Below are 22940 nucleotides of genomic sequence, written 5' to 3' on the forward strand. Positions count from 1 at the left end.
GGGATAAAATGGACACATATGTAATACCCTTTGTAATACTTTAAGCAATAAAAAAAAACATCAAAAAAAAAAAACAGAGCTTGGGCTCTGGAGTAAGCTACCTTGGTTCAAATCCAGGCTCCACTAATTCTTTTCCCTGGGAAAATTACATAACCATTCTAGGTCTTGGGTGTGTTTTTTCTCTCTCTTTTTAATGAGGATGATAGTAGTGCCTGCCTTTGAGAATTGTGTAGATTAAAAGGGGATAATAATAATATTTTTCTTATAGAATCGTGTTGATTAAATGAGATAGTGTACATAAAGTTATTTTGTATATTTTTTTTAAGTAAAAACAATACTTTCATTAACAATTTTGGGACACAATGAGCAACCTCACAGAACAACAGAAATAAGACAGTCCCAAGATACTGAAGTATAACATTGCAGCAGACAAGTTAATATTCTTTACCCTCCTCTCCCCCACCACTGTCTTAATATCCTTCTCAAAGGCAGCCATATCCTCACGTGTCTCTCTTCCCTCCATGACCTTACCCATGTACCAATGAACAACGGCACAGTAGGCGTTTATCAAGACAAATTAGTGGTCCAGGTGAGCCCAGGCCTCAGCAACAGCTGTGGTGTTACTCAGCATGCACACAGCTCACTGTACTCTGGCTAGATCTCCATCAGGTACCACAGTGGGAGGCTGAAAATTAACGCCAACATTGAAGCCAGTGGGTACCAGTCCACAAACTGAATGGTATGCTTGGTCTTAATGGTGGAAATGGTAGTGTTGACATTGTTGGGAACCACATCACCATGGGTAGCAAGCTATGTATTTACCATAATAAGGGTCACATTTCACCATCTGATTGGCTGTCTCAAAACACACATTGGTTCCCTGGCTGATTTGGCTCAGTGGATAGAGCAGCCTGCAGACTGAAGGGTCCTGGGTTCGATTCTGATCAAGAGCACATGCCCGGGTCGCGGGCTCAATCCCCAGTAGGGGGCATGCAGGAGACAGCCGATTAATGTTTCTCATCGTTGATGTTTCTCTCCCTCTCCCTTCCTCTCTGAAATCAATAAAAATATATTAAACACACACACACACACACACACACACATACACACACACACACACACACGTGATCTCTGCTACAGTATGGTAAGCTTTCCCTGCTAGGCTTTCTCAGCTGAGATGACAGAGGCATATTGTGGCAATAGAGAAATGGATGTGAGGATAGGATATCAGGTTGGTCTGGAATTCAGTCAGAATAATATTCAGGGCTCTATCAAACCTGAGGGAAGCAGTGATGGAGGACAAAATCTGCCTAATAAGGCAGTTAAGATTAGTATACTTTGGGTGCTCAGTATTGAGGTTTTTATGACAGATATTGTAGGTGGCCTCATTGTCAACCATGAAGGTACAATCAGAGTGCTCCAGGGTGATGGGGATGGTGAGGATGGAGTTGTAGGGCTGTGGAAACCTGAGAGGTTTGGTAGATGAAAACTCCGTATTGACCTTGCCATAATCAACAGAGAGCCATTCCATCAGTAGGGCGGTGAATCCAGAACCAGTTCCCTCACTAAAACTGGAAAACCAGGAAGCACTGAAGACCTGTGCACTGATAGGCCAGTTTCCAAATTTAGTCCAAGACAAGGTCAGTGATCTCCTTGCCAATGGTGTAGTGTCCACGGTTATAGTAATTGGCAGCATCTTCCTTGCCTTGAGCTGCTCAGAGTGGAAGAACTGGCAGTAGGTATCAGTGCGAACTTTATCAATGGCCATGGATGGGTTCCAGGTCTACAAATACTGCCCTGGGAACATGCTTACTAGCGCCTATCTCACTGAAGAAGGTTGTTAAAGGAGTCATCTCCTCCCCTAATGGTCTTGTCACTTGACATCTGGCCATCAGACTGGATGCTATATTCCAAGCATTGCCGATCTGGACACCAGCCTGGCCAACTTAGGTGGAGATTCATTCACAAATATCTGAGATTTGTAGGGCTCCATTGGTCTGGAGTTGGTGAGGGGACGGGGACAAGAATCTTCCACTGACAGACTATTAAGGAGTCTGAGGGAGAAAACTGTGAAGTTCTTAGCATAGTGCCTGGGTTTACCGAAAAACTTTTAGAGAAGTTTGGTTAGTTGGCTAGGTGCTTTCTTACATAAAGGATTTGAGAAACCAATAAAATATTTGGAGTGATAATGAGACTGCTTTCTAATGTTTTCAGTGAATATTTTCTAATAAAAATATTTTATGCTTATTAAACAAAATTTGCAAGTCTAGAGAATTATTGCCCATAATTCTATCATCTAGTTTAGTGTTAACTTTTCGATGTTTTATCTACCAGTCTTTTCCATAATTATCTTTTTGTAAAGTTCAAGTTGGAGTCATGTTTCTTTTTCCCTAGTTCTTTATAACTGATTATTTTCTGTAACAAACTGAATGAATGTTTTGCATAATAGCAACATTGAATACTTTAATTTAATAAGCTCCTGGTGACTACTTTGAAGAGTATTACTTGTAAGAAAAACCAGTCAACCTGTTCCTTTCCAACTAAAGGTCAATAATTAGGATCTGGAGTTAAAGACCTACATGTATTGCTTTAAAAATATTTTATTGTTTTAATCTTAATACTGGAGATATACATTACATAGAGATGCACAGATCTTAAATGTTACAGTTTGATGCATTTATCAAACTCATGCCCCTATAACCCACAACCCTATCAAGATACATTATCCCAGAAAGTTCCTTTAAATTTCTCCCTTTTTTTGTCCCTCCTACCCCCACTGCCATAATCAGTACTGATTTCTTTCACCATGGATGAGGATGAGTTTTACCCATTTTCAAGCTTTATATAAATGGAATCATACAGTATGTACTTTTTTGTGCAAGGCTGCTTTTGCTTTCAGCATGTTTTTGAGATTCATCCATGTTGTTGCCTGAATCAGTAGTCTTTTTGGTGTTTCTTTAATCCTCGTCCGAGGATATAGTTTTATTGATTTGAGAGAAAGAGTGAGAGAGAGAATTGATTGGTTGCCTCCTGCATGTGCCACTACTAGGGATCGAACCCCACAACCTTGGTATGTGCTCTGACCAGGAATCAAACCTGTAACCTTTTGGTGAGCAGGACGATGCTCCAACCCGGCCACCTGGCCAGGGCACATTTTTATTGCTAAATAGTATTTCATTGTGTGAATTTACCAAGATTTGTTTATCCAATCTCCTATTCATGGACATTGTATTGGTTTCCAGTTTGGGCTGTTAGAATAAAGTTTCTGTGAACATTTTGTACAAGTCTTTGTGTGGACATATAAATTTTCATTTCTCTTGCATAAATAGCTAGGAATGGAATTGACTAGATGAGAGAGGTCTGTTTTTGGACTCTAGTCTGGAAACTAGCAAGCTGTGTAGCCCATGGACCAGATCTGGTTTATTGACTGTTTTTTATAGCCCATAACCTAAAAATGAGTTTCTTTTTTTAATTGATTTTTAGAGAGGGAGGAAAAAAGAGAGCGAGAGAGACATAGATTTGTTATTCCACTTACTAATGTATTCATTGGTTGATTTTTGTATGTGCCCTGACTGGGGATTGAACCAGTAACCTTGGCATATCGGGATGATGCTCCAACCAACTGAGCTATTCGGCCAGGGCGGTGTTTATAGTTTTAAAGGGTTGATTTAAAAAACAAAAACAAAAACCAATAAATAGAAGAATGACGAATGGAAAACATAGGTTGTCTGCTAAGACTAAAATATTTATTAACTGGCCTTTTATAGAAAAAAAGTTTGTCATTCCTCTTCTAGTTTATTCCATTGATCTATTTGTCCATTTCTTTAGCTTCATTATAATAAGCATTAAAATAGGGTGCTTAGTTTCTCATTTTCATTTCTGTTTAATTTCTAGATTTTGTATCATTGACTTGTTTTTTTGCTGATGAGAAATATAATTTATTTTTCTGTATTAACATTATATCCTATAACCTTACTAAACTCAGTTCTGTTTCTAGGTCACATTGTCTTTGTTTTTTGTTTGTTTTTTATTGATTTTAGAGGTGGGGGAGAGAAACATCGATGTGAGAGAGAAACATTGATTAGTTGTCTCCTGTATGTGCCCCTACAGGAAACTGAACCTGCAGCATTTAGTCCAGAATATATTTATATGTGACCAGTGGCCTGATGCACGAAATTCGTGCTGGGGGAGGGGTGGTGTCCCTCAGCCCAGCCTGCACCCTCTCCAATCTGGGACCCCTCGGGGGATGTCCGACTGCTGGTTTAGGCCCGATCCGGGACTACTGGCTCCTAACCGCTTACCTGCCTGCCTGCCTGCCTGATTGCCCCTAACCACCCTGCTAGCCAGCCTGCTCGCCCCCAACTGCCCCCCCTGCCAGCCTGCTTGCCCCCAACTGCCTCCTACCCCCCCTGCTGGCCTGCTTGCCCCCAACTGCCCTCTCATCCTGGCCTGATAGCCCTTAACCACCTCTGCCTTGGCCCCATCACCATGGCTTTGTCCGGAAGGTCTCCCAGTCTAATTAGCATATTACCCTTTTATTAGTATAGATGATATAACATATCATAACAGGGTATGTGCCCTGGGAGGAATAGAACCTGCCACCTTTTGGTGTACACAACAATGCTCCAGCCAACTGAGCCACCCAGCCAGGGTGGGTCATGTCCTCTTTGAATAGAGACAGTTTTACTTCTTCCTTTCTATTCTGCTTGCTTTTTCTTTTTCTGGCTTTACTGCTCTTGCCTGAGACCTCCAGCACAATCTACCTATATAAAAGTCTAAGTGACCATTATGACCAGACGACCAGCTAGTAGCTATGATGTGCACTGACCACCAGGGGGCAGATGCTCAACACAGGAGCTGTGCCCTGGTGGTCAGTGCGCTAGCACAGCCAGGCTGAGGGACCCCACCCATGCACAAATTTGTGCACCGGGCCTCTAGCATTTAATAAAAGTATTGAGAGCATGCATTCCTTATCTTATTCTTGATCTGTGGATGAAATCAGTTTTTTATTATTAAGCACGGTGTTGGAGGATTTTAAAGACATACATCATCAGATTAATTAAGGTCCCTACTGTTCCTAGTTTACTGAATCTTTTGATCATAAATGATTGCTGAATTTTGTCAAATACTTTTTCTGCATCTATTGAGATGATCTTAGGGATTTTCTTTACTCTTATAATGTGAAGGGCATCTTTCTGAATGTTGAATCAATCTTACATCTCTGGATTAACCTCACTTGATTGTAATGGATTACCCTTTTTATGTATTACTGGATTTGATTTATTAAAATATTGTTCATGATGTATTCATTTGTATTCATGAGGGATTTGGGTCTGTGTTTTCTTTTTTTTCTTTTTTTAATATGTCTTTATTGATTTCAGAGAGGAAGGGAGAGAAATAGACAGAAACATCGATGATGAGAGAGAGACATCGATTAGCTGCCTCCTGCACACCCACTCCTGGGGATGTGCCCACAACCGAGGTACATGCCCTTGACCGGAATTGAACTGGGACCCTTCAGTCCGCAGGCCGACTCTCTATCCACTTTTTTTGCAATGTCATTTAGTTTTGGAATCAAGACTATACTGGCTTCATAAAATTATTTGGGAATTATCCTTCTTCCCTTCTTTTCTGGAAGAGTTTGTCTAAAATTAGTATTATGTCTTAAATGTTTGATAAAATTCACTAGTGAAACCCTCTGAGTCTGGAATTTTCCTTGTGGGGAGGTTTTAATTATTCAATTTGTTTAATATGTATAGGCAATTTAAATATTTCATTTCTATGTTAACTTTGGTAATTTATGTTTTCAAGGAATTAATCCATTTCTTCTAAGTTCTTGAATTTATCTGGCATAAAGATGTCCATAATACAATAGTTCCTTAATTTCTTTTTTATGCCTGTATAATTTGTAATAATGTAGTGTCCCCTCTTTCAGTCTGATTTGTGTTTATCTCTCTTGTTTTTCCCTGATCAACCTAGGTAGGGCTTTGTCAACTTTATTGATATTTTCAAACAACCATCTTTTGATTTGCCAGTTTTTTCTTGTGTTCTATATCATCTATTGTGTTCTTTCTTTCTTTCTTTCTTTCTTTCTTTCTTTCTTTCTTTCTTTCTTTCTTTCTTCTTTTAGCAAAAGGGAAAGAAATTTATTAAAGCGAATGTAAGTAACAAGGCTCTCAGCATGTGAGAGGGGTCCCTCCTAAAAAGGGTTGCCCTGTTTTTTATTTTCTTTTATTTACTTTGGGTTTTCTTTGTTCTTTCTAGCTTTTTGGGGGTAGGCTTAGAGCATTGATTTTAGACTTTCCCAGTGTTAACATTTGAGCAGTCAGTTTCACCCTAAATATTGCTCTGTACTGCATCCCATAAATTTTGATATGTTTTGATTTTATTACTTAGTTCAAAATGTTTTTATATGTTATGATTTATTTGATTCATGTTTTTATGTAGAAGTGTGTTGCTTAATTTTCAGATATCTGGGAATTTTGCAAATATTATTTCATTTTAGATTTCTAATTCCGTTGTGATCAAAGAACATGCTCTGTATGATTTTGTCCTTTGAAACTTATCAAAACTTGTTTTATGGCCCAGCACATGGTCTGTCTTGATGAATGTTCTACATATGCTCAAAAAGAATGTGCATCCTACAGTTGTAGGGTATAGCGTTTATGTAAATGTCAGAGTTGGTTGATTGTGTTCAAATCAGTTGTCTGTCCTTTTTTTTGGTCTCTTTTATCAGTTACTGAGAGAGGAGTATTAAAATATCCAACTATAATTATAGATTTGTCAATTTTTCCTTTAATCAGGATGAAATCTGACTACTTATTTCATGTGTTTTAAAGCCCTTTGATTAGGTGAATATATATTTTGGATTATTAAGTCTTCCCGATGAATTGAGCCTTTTTTCATTTTAAAAGTCCCTCTTTATTTTTGTTAATATTCTTTGTCTTAAAATCTACTTTGTCTCATTAACCTTGCCACTTCTTTTTTATGATTAATATTTGCAAATACATCTTTTGTACCCTCTTATCTGTGTTTAAATGTTAGCCTTTAGTTGGAACTTGGTTTTACTAGTAATTCCGACAATCGTAGTCTTTATTTTCTATTTTTCAATTACAATTTACATTCAAAATTTGTGTTAGTTTCAGGTATGCTGCATAGTGATTAGAAAGTCATGTTCTTTACCAAGTGATCCCCTGATACAATCTTAGTCTTTTAATTTATTTACATTGACTGTTGATATAGTTGGATTTAGATTTCCCATCTTGCTATTTGTTTTCTATTTGCCCCTTCTGTGTTTTGTTTCTTTCCTGACCTTCTATTGAAGGGTAATTCTAACATCTCTGTTATCTCAGTTTGTTTCATTTGCAGTCGTATGTTTAAATATATAATTCCTGGTTATGGGTCACGTTTTCCTGCCTTTTGCCATGTTTAGTAATTTTTGACTGTGTAGTGAACATTGTGGATATGTTGTTGAATATGAAATTTGTTTGTCTCCCTGTACAAAGTTTTGGGTTTTATATTTTAACAGGCATTTGACTCACAAATCAGTTTGATCCTTTCAAGCCTTGTTTTTAAACTTTCTTAAGACAGGTATTGAGGAGCTTAGACATGGCCTTTTGGGGTCTTAGTTGAATTCTGGGATGTCAGGAAGATCTTGAACCTTTGATGGGTCTATGTCTCCAGCACCGTGTCCCCTTTGAAATTTGTTTAGTGCACAATTCCTTAATAGTAGCCGGCCACAGGTTCCTTTAAGCCTATTCTCAAACTCTTCCCTGGGCCCTGCTCTCTGTTACCTGTAGATCTCTGCATTTTGTTATTTGTTGTTGCCTGTGTTTCTTAATTGGAAACTTGCCTGATCTGAACAAATAGAATTTCTAGCGGGGGCAGGGGCGGGGCGGGGGGTGTCTGAAGCTCAGAGCCTGACCCTCAGGCCAGCTCTCACCATGACAGGCAAGCCAGCCTCAAAGATGGGCTGAAGGGACAGGCCCCCTTGTGTTGTGCCCAGATTTCAAGATTCCCAAGGGCCCACCAGGGAGCCAGCGAGTCCGATGCAAAAGCAAAGAGTCCTTCATTTCAAGCTAGCTTGAGCTCCCCGTCCACCACACTCACCGACACAATGGCAAGCCAAGTGGCTGAGAGAGAAAACTCTGTGTGGAGAGAGGTTTTATAGGGGGTTGGGGTAAGGGGAGGAGAAAGGACTGTGGGCCCTGCCGATTGGCCAGGCGCAAGTCGGTGTCTTGTTACACAGGATGTGGTCATATCTATGGCAACTTCCCTTGATTGTCATTGGTTAGTTTAAAGAAGTCCTGGGTGTGGCTAGCAGAGGCTTTGCTTCCGGGAAGAAGGCTTGCTGAGCACATGGCCAAGGTAAGATGGAGGGCATAGCCCTTACCCTGGAGCAAGATGGAGGGCGTAGCCCTTACCCTGGGGCAAGGTGGAGGGCGTACTCCTCGCCCTTTCACTTGCATGGCAGGTGACAGCCCAAATTAGGAGGAAATTCGGAAACATTGTACCTAAACTTTAAAGTCACCCCATAGGTGCAAGTTTCATGCTCAGAAATAAAATACTTTACGTAGGGTCACAGTTGGGAGATGGCTGTCCAGTATTTACAACCCAGGGTCTGTCTTAAGTTTCTGCTGTTTGTATTTGGTGCTTTTCCATCAATACAAACATTTTAGGAACCATTTTGTAACCCAGTCATTAATCTGCCTCTCAGACTTTAGCATAGATTAGGGCAGTGGTTCCTAACAACTCATGTGGTGATCTTGTTAAGATGCAGATTTAGGAGGTCTTGGGGGTGGGGCGATGTGTGGGCTTTTCTAACCAACTCTGGGAGGTGCTGGTGCTGTGGCTGTGCTTTGGGGCAGCGATCACCAACCGGTGGTCCATGGACTACTGGTGGTCCGTGAGGTCTGAAAGGTTGGCGAACGCTGCTCTGGGGGCTCTAGGAGATCTCTCTGCCTTGTTGGTGTGAGCTTACATGAGGGTATATAATGGTTATAGGATATGTCACACTTTAAAATTCATCTCTGTTACTTCCTTCATTGTTCAGTGTATAAAGTTGGGAAGTGCTAAACTTAATATTCTTTATGTAAATGGGTCCAAAGCCTGACTTCAAGGATCGACTTCTGCAAAATGTTTCTGCAGTATATTGGAAAGATTTCCATTTACTGTAAACAGTAATTTGCTGTCCATCTGTCACCGAAGTTAAAACATTTAGGGTTTTTATGTTGATTCCCATGAAATTTTAGCATTTTCAGAATTAAATAATGACTATAATATAAAGTTTCAGTATGATCCTGTAACAAACAATGATAACAGTTACTGTATTTACTCTTCCTGAGTTATAGTAAGAGGAGAGCAGGCAACGAGTGGCATTTCTCAGGTGCCCATTGTATTGGCCACTGTGCTAAAGTGCTTTGCAACATGATTTCACTTCATCTCATGTTTGATAATCTTATGAGGAAGGTGTCATATCTATTTTTCACATGGAATAAAATAATAACCACTTTCCTGCCTCCCAGGAAATTAATCAAGATGACACCTATTAGAAAGTGGCAGTCTCTGAGTTTCAACCCATTCGTATCTGACTTCACAGTCTGTATTTTTTCTACTGCACTATTTTGTCTGTAGCATGACAAAGATTCAAAATACGATGAGGAAGTATATAAACCTAATTTTATGTGTATGGATGAGTTTTACCCCATCAACAAAATTTATAGAGTAGATAACTTGGATAGTGAGTCTAATATCCCAGTAGTATTTTTTGCCATATGAAAAGATTTACTGCTTACACCTTTCTAGAAACATACCCAGTGTATAGTATTGAACCATCTCTGTAGACCAGTGGTTCTCAACCTTGGCTGCACATTAGAATTACCTGGGAATCTTTTTAAAATCCTGATTTCTGGGCTGCGGAAATTCTGTTTTTTTGTTACTAATGTTGTGGCCCCACTCCATAACAAAGAAACAGAATTTCCGGAGTATGAGGCCCAGAAATCAGGATTTTAAAAAGATTCCCAGGTGATTCTAACATGCAGGCAAGGTTGAGAACCACTGCTGTAGACTGATTGGGCTGGGGCTCTCAATTTGAAATAATAATTCAGTCAAGCAGGTTTGCAGGACCCATAAGGAAGTCCACTCTTGCCCTAGCCAGTTTTCTCAGTGGTTAGAGCATGGACCCAAGGAATCAAGGGCCAAGGGTTCTGTTCTGATCAAGGGTGTGTACCTTCATTTCAGGCTCGATCCCAGCCCCAGTCAGGGCTAGTGCAGGAGGCAACCAATCGGTGTTTCTCTCTCTTTGTCTCTCACCCTCTAAAAATCAGTGGAAAAAAATATCCTGTGGTGAGGATTAACAACAACAAAAGTCCTCTCTTCTGGCTATTGAAAAATGTGTGTTTATCTCACACACAGGGAGCCAGCATAAGGATAACTTCTTTAAATGTGATTTTTTTTATATATATACTAGAGGCCCGGTGCACAAAAATTCGTGCACTCGGGGGGGAAAGGAGAGGTCCCTCAGCCCAGCCTGTGCCCTCTCGCAGTCTGGGACCCCTCGGGAGATAACGACCTGCTGGCTTAGGCCTGCTCCCGGGTGGCAGAGGGCAGGCCCAATCCCTAGGTGCAGCCCCTGGTCAGGCTCAGAGCAGGGCCGATTGGGGAATTGGGGTGCTGCCCCCTGTCATGCACAGAGCAGGGCGGATTGGGAGGTTGCGATGCCACCCTCAGTCATGCTCAGGGTAGGGCCGATTGGGGGGTTGGGGCATCGCCCCCTGTCACACTCAAGGCAGGGTCGATGGGGAGGTTGCAGCACCACCCCATCACGCACAAAGCAGGGCCCATCAGGGGGTTGGTGCGCTGCCCCCTGTTACGCACAGAGCAGGGCGCATCAGGGGGTTGGGGAGCTCCCCCCTGTCACGCACAGAACAGGGTCAATCAGGGGGTTTGGGAGCTCCCCGCTGTCACGCACAGAGCAGGGCCCATCACGGGGGTTGGGGCTCCATACCCTGTCACGCACAGAGCAGGGCCCATCAGGGGGTTGGGGAGCTCCCCCCTGTCACGCAAAGAGCAGGGCCCATCAGGGGGTTGAGGAGCTCCCCCCTGTCACCCACAGAGCAGGGCCGATCAGAGGGTTGGGGCGCCGCCACTCTCACACTCAGAGCAGGGCCGATAGGGAGGTTATGGCTCTACCCCGTCACACACACAGCAGGGCCCGTGGGGGGGGGGGGGGTTGGGGCGCCGCACCCTGTGACACACAGAGCAGGGCCGATCAGAGGGTTGGGGCGCTGCCCCCTGTCACACTGATCCCGGTGCTGGGAGGCATATTACCCTTTTACTATATAGAATAGAGGCCTGGTGCATGGGTGGGGGCTGGCTGGTTTGCCCTGAAGGGTGTTCCGGATCAGGGTGGGGGTCCCCACTGGGGTGCCTGGCCAGCCTGGATGAGGGGATGATGGCTGTTTGCAACTGGTCACACACCCTTCAGGGTGGGGGTCCCCACTGGGGTGCTTGGCCAGCCTGGATGAGGGGATGATGGCTGTTTGCAGCTGGTCACACACCCTTCAGGGTGGGGGTCCCCACTGGGGTGCCTGGCCAGTCTGGGTGAGGGGCTGAGGGCTGTTTTCAGGCTGGGGCTGAAGCTCCCAACTGCTCCTTTTTTTATTTTTATTTTTTTAATTCTGGGCCAGCTTTAGCTCTGAGGCTTGGCTCCAGCTCTGAGGCCTCAGCTGCTGAAAGCAGGTATCTGGTTTGTTTAGGTTCTATAATCGAAACTCTGTATCAACTCCAGCTCTGAGATCCCAGCCGGCTGAAAGCAGGTTTCTGGGGTTTTGTTTAGCTTCTATATTTGTTACAATGTTTCTTAAACTGCAAGCTCAGAGACCGGCAAGGCTGGCGGGGAACGTTGGAGTCCTCTGTCACTGAAGCAAGCAAGCCTCATGTTCAGTTTAAGCTGCCTGACTGCCGGCGGCCATCTTGGCTGGCAGTTAATTTGCATATCGCCCTGATTAGCCAATGGGAAGGGTAGCGGTCGTACACTAATTACTATGTTTCTCTTTTATTAGATAGGATATATTTTTTTAAATTGATTTCAGAGAGGAAGGAAGAGGGAGATATAGAAACATCTAATCTAATAAAAGAGAAACTTGCAAGTTGACCGCACCTCTGCTATGCCCCAAACTACGCCCACCAGCCAGTCAGAGCAGCTATATGCAAATTAACCCAACCAAGATTGGGGCCGGAAGCCATGGAGCTGGAGCAAGCAGGAGGCTTGGTTGCCCCAGTGATGGAGGAAGCCAAGCTTCCCACCTGCCCTGGCCGGCTGTGGGTTCTGCTCAAGGCAACAAAGTTTCAATTATAGAAGATAAATAAATCCCAGATACCTGCTTCCAGCCAGCCTCCGCTGGGAGCTTGGGTGGCCGGGGGCCGTGGCCAGCCTGCAAACAGCCATCAGCCCCTCACCCAGGATGGCCAGGCACCCCAGTGGGGACCGCCACCCTGATGGGGGTGTGGCCAGCCTGCAAACAGCCATCAGCCCCTCACCCAGGATGGCCACACCTTAATAGGGTGAGGGTCCCCTCTGGGGGTCTTGGCCAGCCTGTAAACAGACATCAGCCCCTCACCCAGACTGGCCAGGCACCTCAGCGGGGACCCCGACCCTGAAGGGGCTGTGGCCAGCCTGAAAACAGCCATCAGCCACTCACCCAGGCTGGCCAGGCACTTCAGCAGGGACCCCCACGCTGAAGGGGGTGTGGCCATTCTGAAAACGGCCCTCAGCCCCTCACCCACGCTGGCCAGGTACCCCAGCAGGACCCCCACCTTGATCTGGGACACCTTTCAGGGCAAACCAGCCAGCCGCCACCCGTGCACCAGGCCTCTATCCTATATAATAAAAGGGTAATATGCAAATTGACCCTAACAGCGGAACGATGGAATGACTGGTCACTATGACACACACTGACCACCAGGGGCAGACGCTCAATGCAGGAGCTGCCCCCTGGTGGTCAGTGCACCCCCACAGGGGGAGCTCTGCTCAGCCACAAGCCAGACTGACGGCTGCCAGTACAGTGGTGGTGGTGGTGGGAGCTTCTCCCACCTCCTCAGCAGCGCTAAGGATGTCTGACTGCAGCTTAGGCATGTTCCCCGCTGGCAAGTGGGCATCCCCCAAGGGCCCCAGTCTGCAGGAGGGATGTCTGACTGCCAGCTTAGACCCAATACCCTGGGGAATGGGCCTAAGCCAGCAGATGGACATCCCCCAAGGGGTCCCAGACTGCGAGAGGGCACAGGCCGGGTTGAGGGACCCCCTCCCCCAAATGCACAAATTTTTGTGCACCGGGCCTCTAGTCCTATCTAATAAAAGAGAAACATGGTAATTAGCTATACCTCCGCTACCCTTCCCATTGGCTAATCAGGGCACTATGCAAATTAACTGCCAGTCAAGATGGCGGCTGGCAGCCAGGCAGGTTGAAGCAAACGTGAGGCTTGCTTGCTTCAGTGACAGAGGAAGCTAACGTTCCCCGCCTGCCGCTGCCGGCCTCTGAGCTTGCAGTTTAAGAAACATTGTTACAAATATAGAAGCTAAACAAACCCCCAGAAACCTGCTTTCAGCCAGCCAGGATCTCAGAGCTGGAGTTGAAACAGTGTTTCAATTATAGAACCCAAACAAACCAGATACCTGCTTTCAGCAGCCGAGGCCTCAGAGCTGGAGCCAAGCCTCAGAGCTAAAGATGGCCCAGGATAAAAAAAAAAAAAGAAGAAGAAGAAAAGCAGCAGTTGGGAGCTTCAGTCACCCGCCAGCCTGAAAACAGCCCTTAGCTCCTCACCCAGACTGGCCAGGCACCCCAGTGGGGACCTCCACCCTGATCCAGGACACCCTTCAGGGAAAACCAGCGGGCCCCCACCCATGCACCAGGCCTCTATCCTATATAGTAAAAGGGTAATATGCCTCCCCGCACCAGGATCAGCGGAGCCGCGAGGCCTCCCAGCACCGGGATCAGCGTGACGGGGCAGCGCCCAGATCCCCTGATTACCCTGCGGCTCTGTGTGTAACGGGGCAGGGCCACAACCTCCCTATCCGCCGTGCTCTGTTCATGACAGGGGAAGGCGCCCAACCCCCTGATCAGCCCTGCTCTGTGCCTGATAGGGGGGAGCTCCCCAACCCCCGGATCGCCCTGCGGCTCTGTGTGTGACAGGGTCGGGGCCCCAACCCCCACCCCCCCACGGGCCCTGCTCTGTGTATGACGGGGTAGAGCCATAACCTCCCCATCGGCCCTGCCCTGAATGTGACAGGGTGCGGCTCCCCAACCCCCTGATCCACCCTGCTCTGTGTGTGACAGGGGGCGGTGCCCCAACTCCCCTATTGGCCCTACTCTGTGAGTGACGGGGGAGCTCCTCAACCCCCTGATCGGCCCTACTCTGTGCGTGACAGGGGGGAGCCTCCAACCCCCTGATGGGCCCTGCTCTGTGTGTGACAGGGTACGGAGCCCCCACCCCCCTGATTGTCCCTCCTCTGTGCGTGACAGGGTGGCGCCACAACCTCCCCATTGACCCTGCCTTGAATGTGACGGGGTGGTGCCCCAACCCCCCAATCAGCCCTACCCTGAGCGTGACTGAGGGTGGCATTGCAACCTCCCGATCCGCCCTGCTCTGTGCATGATGGGGCGGCGCCCCATCTCCCCAATCAGCCCTGCTCTGAGCCCAACCAGGGGCTGCACCTAGGGATTGGGCCTGCCCTCTGCCACCTGGGAGCAGGCCTAAGTCAGCAGGTCGTTATCTCCTGAGGGGTCCCAGACTGTGAGGGGGCACAGGCCGGGCTGAGGGACCCCACTCCCCCCAAGTGCACAAATTTTTGTGCACCAGGCCTTTATTCCTATATAATAAAAGCCTAATATGCAAATTTACTGAGCAGCGGAACCAGTGGAATGACTTTTTGCTATGATGTGCACTGACTACCAGGGGAAGACGCTCAACGCAAGAGCTGCCCCCAGTCCGCATGCCCCAGGCCATCCAAGGCTGTTGCCATCAGGGGCCCTCCCATCGCCCCGCTGGTGACCCCTCAAAGGAAGGTGGTGGGGGGCAGGGACGGCAAGCAGACCCTGCCGGTTGCCCCACAGATTGACCCTGATCGTTGGCCAGGCCTAGGGACCCTACTCATGCACAAATTTGCACCGGGCCTCTAGTCAGTGATGAGAGCGAATCACTGATAGCTGCCTCCAGTATGTCCTACATTGGGGATGGAGCCCACAATGGCCATGTACCAGCTTTAAATATCTTCTTAGTAAATTGTTAAAAGTTGGGATGCGCTCCTGTCTTTTTTCAGTATTGTAGAAAATTTCACTTTATTTATTTATTTATTTATTTATTTATTTACTTATTTACTTATTTTTAAATATATATGTATTTTTTTATTAAATCTTTATTGGTCAGGTTATTACATTTGTTCCTCTTTTTTCCCCCCATAGCTCCCCTCCACCCAGTTCCCACCCCACCCTCTGCCCTTACCCCCCCCCACTGTCCTCATCCATAGGTGCACAATTTTTGTACAGTCTCTTCCCGCATCTCCCACACCCCTTTCCCCCCCCAAGAATAGTGAGTCCATTCCCTTTCTATGTCCCTGATTCTATTATAATCACTAGTTCATTCTGTTCATCAGATTATTTATTCACTTGATTCTTAGATTCACTTGTTGATAGATGCATATTTGTTGTTCATAATTAGTATCTTTACCTTTTTCTTCTTCTTCCTCTTCTTAAAGAATACCTTCCAGCATTTCATATAATACTGGTTTGGTGGTGATGAACTCCTGTAGCTTTTCCTTATCTGTGAAGCTCTTTATCTGACCTTCAATTCTGAATGATAGCTTTGCTGGATAAAGTGATCTTGGTTGTAGGTTCTTGGCATTCATCACTTTGAATATTTCTTGCCACTCCCTTCTGGCCTGCAAAGTTGCTGTTGAGAAATCAGCTGATAGTCGTATGGGTATTCCCTTGTAGGTAACTGAGTTTCTCTCTCTTGCTGCTTTTAAGATTCTCTCTTTGCCTTTGCTCTTGGCATTTTAATGATGATGTGTCTTGGTGTGGTCCTCTTTGGATTCCTTTTGTTTGGGGTTCTCTGCGCTTCCTGGACTTGTAAGTCTATTTCTTTCACCAGGTAGGGGAAGTTTTCTGTCATGATTTCTTCAAATAGGTTTTCAATATCTTGCTCTCTCTGTTCTTCTGGCACCCCTATAATTCGGATGTTGGTACGCTTGACGTTGTCCCAGAGGCTCCTTACACTGTCTTCATATTTTTGGAGTCTTTTTTCTTTTTCGGTTGGGTATTTTTTGTTTCTTCGTATTTCAATTCTTTGACTTGATTCTTGGGATCCTCTTGTCTGGTGTTGGATCTCTGTATATTACTCTTTATTTCAGTCAGTGTCTACTTAATTTCTAGTTGGTCTTTTTTCATATCCGCCAGGGTCTCACTAAATTTATCGGCGGTTTCCATAATTCTTGAGAAACCTTATAAACGTGGTTTTGAACTCTATATCCAGTAGTTTGCTTTCCTCCATTTCTGTCATTTGTGACCTGTTTCTTTGTCTCCGCATTTTTTATGCTTCCCTGTGTTGGTAGAGTGGTTTTGTGTGCTAGGTGTCCTGTAGGGCCCAGTGGCTCAGCTTCCTCAGTTACCTGAAGTGGACACTCTTGGTGTACCCCCTTGTGGGCTTTGTGCACAGTCTTGTTGTAGTTATGCCTTGATTGTTGTAGGATCACTGGGAGGAATTGACCTCCAGGCCAATTGGCTGTGAGAATCAGCTGTGTCTGCAGTGGGAGAACTTCTGTGCTGAAGACACCCTTCTGGGGCAAGTCTTGCTTCAGCAGGGCTTTGGTGCTCACTGAGTCTGCCCCCTGAGTGTGTCCCTTATGGATCTGAGGAGTTGTAATCTGGATGGTCCCACTCTGACCACTGGGTACACTGGCTCTTGGATCTAAGGAGGTGCTAATTTAGCCTCTGCCTGAGGCTACCCAGCAGGAGCTGCGAAGAGAACTGCAGATTCCCCTTTCTTTTTTGGAGTTTGGAGGTGCCCTGATGAGGCCCAGCTGTGAAGCAGTGCAAGCTGCTGTGGGGCCTTGGGCCTTCTCTTGGAAGTTCTGGGCCTGTCTGGCCCAGCTGCAATTTGTTAGGTAATTTTCAGGTTGCAAAGGGCCAGGGCATTCATATCCATAAGCCTCTGCTGCAGCCTGGGTGGGGCGGGGTCTCAGGGAATCAAAGGGTAAAGCAAGCAGCTAAGGCTGCTCCTCAGTCCTACCCTAAGAGGCTCCGTGTCTCAGTGTCCCGGTATTTGCTGCAAGTACCTCTGAGAGAAAGCCGCCCTGGAGTTCCAACCAATGCCAGACAGTCCAGTTTCTCCCCATATGAGTCTGGGTCCCCAGAGACTCGCCCAGAACCAGAGTTCTGAGCAGTCGTGAGCTTGTGACTCCCTCCTGATTCAAAAAGACAGCCGCGTCCTCAGGTATCAGCCCCTTTCCGCTCGCGCGCTCGAGCCTCCGTACCTTTGTACTTTACTTCCGCAGCTCCTCTGAGTCTCAGTGTGCTTTTCTCTTTTGTTCTAGTTGAAGAATTTACACTCAGCCAGCCTTCCTGTAGTTCTGGATGATGTCCGTTTGTCTTTTCGTTGTATGTTTGAAGTTGTCGGAGGCAGCAATTTCCCGGTGTTTACCTATGCCGCCATCTTAGTTTCTCTCTCCACTTTATTTATTTTTAATATATTTTTAGAGATGGGAGAGAGAGAGAGAGAGAGAGAGAGAGAGAGAGAGAGAGAGAGAGAGAGAGAAACATCAATGATGAGAGAGAACCATTGATCGGCTGCCTCCTGCACACCCCCCAGTGGGGATTGTGCCCGCAACCTGGGCATGTGCCCTTGACCAGAATAGAACCCTGTACCCTTCAGTCCGCAGGCTGGCACTTGCTCCACTGAGCCAAACCAGCTATGGCAAAATCTTTTACTTTAGAGACTCCTGTCTGATGGTAGAAGTTTTCTATGCTCTATTTTTGGATCGAGATCTCAAAGCCACTTCAAGATTGCACAGAGCTTTGTGGTTTTCAAAGTGTTTTCCTATGTGCTATTCCATTTCACTGAGATACAGGAAGTCCAAGCAGCCCTGTGCACAGGCTTTCAGGGGTGTATGATCTCAGTGGTGAGCAGCCATACTGATAGGGAGTGGGGGCGGGGTGGGGGCACTGGGGCATAAAGATAAGGGATAGACCAAGGGGAGAGTAGAGCATATTTTCTTCCTTGAAAACCTTGCAGGTTTTGCTTGGAGATTCACTGTCAAATAGGAGGTGCTGGGCTGCTTGGCAGGTTGTACTCTCATAGTTGTCAGGATGTGGCTGCTTGTATGTGTGCTGCTGTTGCTGCATGTAGGTTTATTAAAGAAAGGTGTGCAGTGGTGGGAGGGGCCAGAAGACGAGGCTGTGACTCTCAGATCAAATCTGTCAGGACCTGATTGGAGAGATCATAGAAGCTTGCTTTCTTGTCTGTTGATGTTGTGAGTGATGCTCTTCTGAGACAGTGCTTACTTTTTATGAGTGATCAGCAGTATTAATCAGCTTATTTTGCTCTCTCCATTCTCAATGTTCATTTTAATTAATAACTTAGAGTTATCAGTTAACTCCCAGCCAGATGTCTGGCCATCAAGTTCTATTGTTGTGGATATTTGAGTAGAGATAGACTTTAAAACTGCAAGAATAGGCCAGTATAGCTCCATGGTTAGAGTGTTGGCCTGCGCACCAAAGGATCTCGAGTTTGATTCCTAGTCAAGGGCACACACCTGGGTTGCAGGTTTGCTCCCTGCTCCCAGTTGGTGAGTGTACTAGAGGCACCTGGTTGCACATCGATGTTTCATTCTCTCCCTTCCCTCTTTCCCCTCCTCTCCGAAGAGCAATGGAAAAAATATCCTCAGGTGAGGATTAACAACAACAACAAAAAAACTAAAAAAAAAAAAAATCCTGCAAGAATAATTTTTTTGCCAGGGGATTGTCAATGGCGGGGGGCAAAAAGGGACACATATGTAATACCCTTTGTAATACTTTAAGCAATAAAACAATAATAAATAAATAAATAAATAAATAAATAAATAAATAAAAAGACGAAATTTGTGCACTGGAGGGGGGGGGGTGTCCCTCAGCCCAGCCTGCACTTCTTCAGTCTGGGACCTCTTGGGGGATATCCGACTGCCGGTTTAGGCCCAATCCCTGTGCGATCGGGCCTAAACTGGCAGTCGGACATCCCTCTCACAATCTGGGACTGCTGGCTCCTGATCTCTCACCTGCCTGCCTGCCTGCCTGGTTGCCCCCAACTGCCCCACCCCCACCAGCCTAGTCACCCCTCACTGCCCCCCTGCCAGCCTGGTCACCCCTAACTGCCCCCCTCTGCCAGCCTGGTCAACCCTAACTGACCCCCTGCCGGCCTGGTTGCCCATCACAACCTCCCCTTGCTGGCCTGGTCACCCCATGCAGCCTGCTGTTCAGTCGTTTGGTCGCTCCTCACTAACCCCCCTGCCAGCCTAGTCATAGGCAGCCATCTTTATGAGGGCGTGAAGGTTAATTTGCATATTACCTCTTTATTATATAGGATTATTATATAGGATTATCCTCATGGTTGATAGTATACATATTTTCACAGCCTTTTCCGCTTCCACTATCCCTTAGATGAGAACATCATTGCTCAGAACTGAGAGAAAGCTAGCTTGCAGGTAGGCTTTAGTGAGAGTTGGGCAAATGTGAGAGCTGCTGGAGCATCTCCTTGCTGGGAAAGGTCTGTCCTTGCATAGGTACTTTCCAGTTATAAATGCACCTCGTTATCTGGAAGCTAAACACATTATAGTAACTCCCATGATCGGATCTCTTGCTTCTTGCCTCTTGCTCTCAAAAGCTTAGGTACCAGGTAGATTCAGGTGAAATGGTATCCCTTGCTGCCTGAACTGTGAGCCAGAGTACAGGGAGTCTTTATTGTATCAAGAGTCAGGCATGCAATTTCCAAGTCAATAAACATAAGCTGTTGGAGAAACGAACACCTTTTTGTAACCCGATTGGTGGTTGACTATGTTTACTTCATGTTTCCCTCCTTTCAGCCTACTTCGCAAATAGTGGTGGTAGATGTCTGAGTGGCTGAGCCTCATTCATTTTTTTTTTCCTGATCACATATATAATGCATTAGAGCAAAAATGTGACAACTTATAGCCATGTTATAACCAGGGTGAATTTGATTTAAATTACCACCCAGGAGCAATCTCTAACACTCATCATCAGTTTGATCTACCTAGTTTTATTCACTGACAGCTTAAATTAGTATTTTAAATACAGCTGTGCAGCCAGTGGGTCATCTTGTCATTAAAGCCAGTCAGAATGTTTGAATAGAGAATGACTTTACTTTTCCTCCTTATGATAAAATAATGCATTGTGTAGAGAATTTAAATAATGTAGAAAATACTTAAAAAATTAAAATCACCAGAGAGTGATAACTCTATTAAATATTTCAGTGGTTGCTCTTCCTTTCTGTGAGAAAGAGAAAATACCTTTTTAAAAAATGTACAAGGAACATTTTCCCTTCTTAGTAATGAATGACTTTCATAGTAAAAGAACTGTTTCAATATTACCACCACTGCCTTATATCAATGTCATACTTTCCTTTTCCAGGTGCTTACAGCTTGATCTTTAGGAATGAGCTGCAGAATATATAGAATGTTGAGGTAGCTTTGAGTGTTCACAAAGTCTTATCTATGTTCCATCTTCTCACCAGTAGGGATAACAATACTGCACCAAGTATATTTGGTAGGACTTTATACAACTCAGTTTTTGGTTAGAAATAGAGTTCATGTGTTCAAAACACTGATATGTCTTTGGGTACATTTTACAGTTTGTGATTTATGGCATTAATAAGGTGTGCGGGACCTTACTTGATTCCCTTCAGTATTCTTGAGGCCCAAGAGGTTGGCTAGGAGGAGACCGTAGGAAACCCTGAGTTTGTATCCTCACACCTACCATGTACCAGTCCTCCTGCCCTAGCAGTAGAGCTGACAGCCTGTTTTAAGAACTGGTTCAGTTTTCCTGCTCCTTTGTAAAGGAGACACGCAATTCTCTGAAATGTCAGCTTTCTTTCTCCTTTCAATTTCACTAGAAATAATTGTGGACTCTCGTCAAGCCTTTTCTGTATGTTCAGTCCCATCTTTACCTCTCCGTCCCCTGAATTCCTGCATTACCTGTATGGACGTTATTACCTTGTTCCTCCATTGCCTCCTCTGTTTCATCACTTTTCTAGTGCATAGTAAATCCATGAAGAAGGAACAGGCAAGCTCTCCCTGCAGAGGGTTTGGAGTAAAGGCTTAAGTTCATTGAGTGACTTCTTTTTAAAGTTCAGATCTCTGTTCCATTGTGCTATAGCTGATCTGCAGTGTAAATTAAAATTCATCTTTATATATTTCTCTTTCCGTTTCATCCTATTCTTTTATCATCTTTTCCTCTTTCCTTTTCTTTCTCCATGGCCACTGTGGCTTGCCTTGGCTTTGCATCGCTTGAAAGGAGTACTCAATTGCCCTAGCTGGTTTGGCTTAGAGCATTGGCCTGTGGACTAAAGGGTCCCAGGTTCGATTCTGGTCAAGGGCACATGCCCGGGTTGTGGGCTCAATCCCCAGTGGGAGCTGTGCAGGAGGCAGCTGATCAATGACTCTTTCAACATTGATATTTCTATCTCTCCCCCTCTTCCTCTCTGAAATCAATAAAAATATATTTATTTTAAAAAACGTATTAAAAAAAAAGGAGCACTCAATCCTAAACAGGCTGCTTTTCTACCTAAAACGATATTAAGACTTGGAAGAATTAGGTGAAGTAATCAATTTAAGTTTTATCACCATCACTTTGAATTATTTTGCCTTGGCTTCGTGGTAATATATGTAAATACTCTGGGAAATGGTGTGGTGGATGCAAAGCTGTAGAAAGCCTGCGTCCTGTACATTTTGGAGTACCCTCCAAAATCCTCAGTCTTCTTGACAGGCCCCTAGCCACCCCACAGCTCCCCAAAGGGAGCATTGCCACGGTGAGGTCCTCCAGTTCCAGAGGCTGGGTCTCTTGGCTTGAGCATATTCTGAGTCCTCAGTTGTTACTCACTGCAAATAGCTGGACCTTCCAGGAGTATAGATCTCATGGGATTCAAGCACTGATTGTTTATCGGATCTTAGGATTAGAAGGAAATTTAAAGATCACCTACGACAGTGGTCGGCAAACTCATTAGTCAACAGAGCCAAATATCAACAGTACAATGATTGAAATTTCTTTTGAGAGCCAAATTTTTTAAACTTAAAACTATATAGGTAGGTATGTTGTTATTAACTTAACACATTTCGTACCGCTCAGGAGTTTTCTCGTGTTTCGTGTGCCATCTGTTAAGGACCGCTCACGAGTGTTCTCGTTTTTCACACCCATGGAAAAAGGAGCGAATCTAGATACTTATGTAAATTTTATTTGGTCCCTCTTCATAGAGGAAAATGTTTAACGCAGTACCATACGTTAAAAAAGTACTAGGAACTTTATTTTATTTATTTATTTATTTTAAATATATTTTATTGAGTTTTCACAGAGAGGAATAGAGAGGGATAGAGAGTTAGAAACATCGATGAGAGAGAAACATCGATCAGCCGCCTCCTGCACATCTCCTACTGGGGATGTGCCCGCAACCAAGGTACATGCCCTTTCAGTCCACAGGCCGACGCTCTATCCACTGAGCCAAACCGGTCAGGGCGTGTACTAGGAACTTTAATTGTTTAATTGTTTTTGTAAATAAAAATGTTATAATTATTGAAAAACCACACATAAAGTGCATTATGATCTGTAGTTATGATGATTTAAATAACGTGCAGTTTGCCCAGAAACGTGCAGTCCCTGGAGTATGTCTTAGAGATTTCTATGCGG

General features: G+C 45.0%; 1 protein-coding gene and 1 pseudogene across 3 annotated transcripts in view; one reads left to right on the top strand and one right to left on the bottom strand.

The window, feature by feature from the left end:
* CREBBP (CREB binding lysine acetyltransferase) overlaps positions 1-22940 on the top strand; it is a gene marked incomplete at its 5' end in the record, with an annotated part of 167738 nt that overhangs the window by 37865 nt on the left and 106933 nt on the right. The window lies entirely within an intron of this gene.
* Positions 578-1940, bottom strand: LOC308517794 (tubulin alpha-1C chain-like; annotated as a pseudogene). The gene is made up of 2 exons: positions 1139-1940; positions 578-884 (listed from the first exon to the last, which is right to left on the bottom strand). The product of its transcript is annotated as a tubulin alpha-1C chain-like (transcript).

This window comes from Myotis nattereri (genome assembly GCF_964212035.1).
Source record: "Myotis nattereri genome assembly, chromosome: 4".
In the NCBI taxonomy this organism is placed as follows: Eukaryota; Metazoa; Chordata; class Mammalia; order Chiroptera; family Vespertilionidae; genus Myotis; species Myotis nattereri.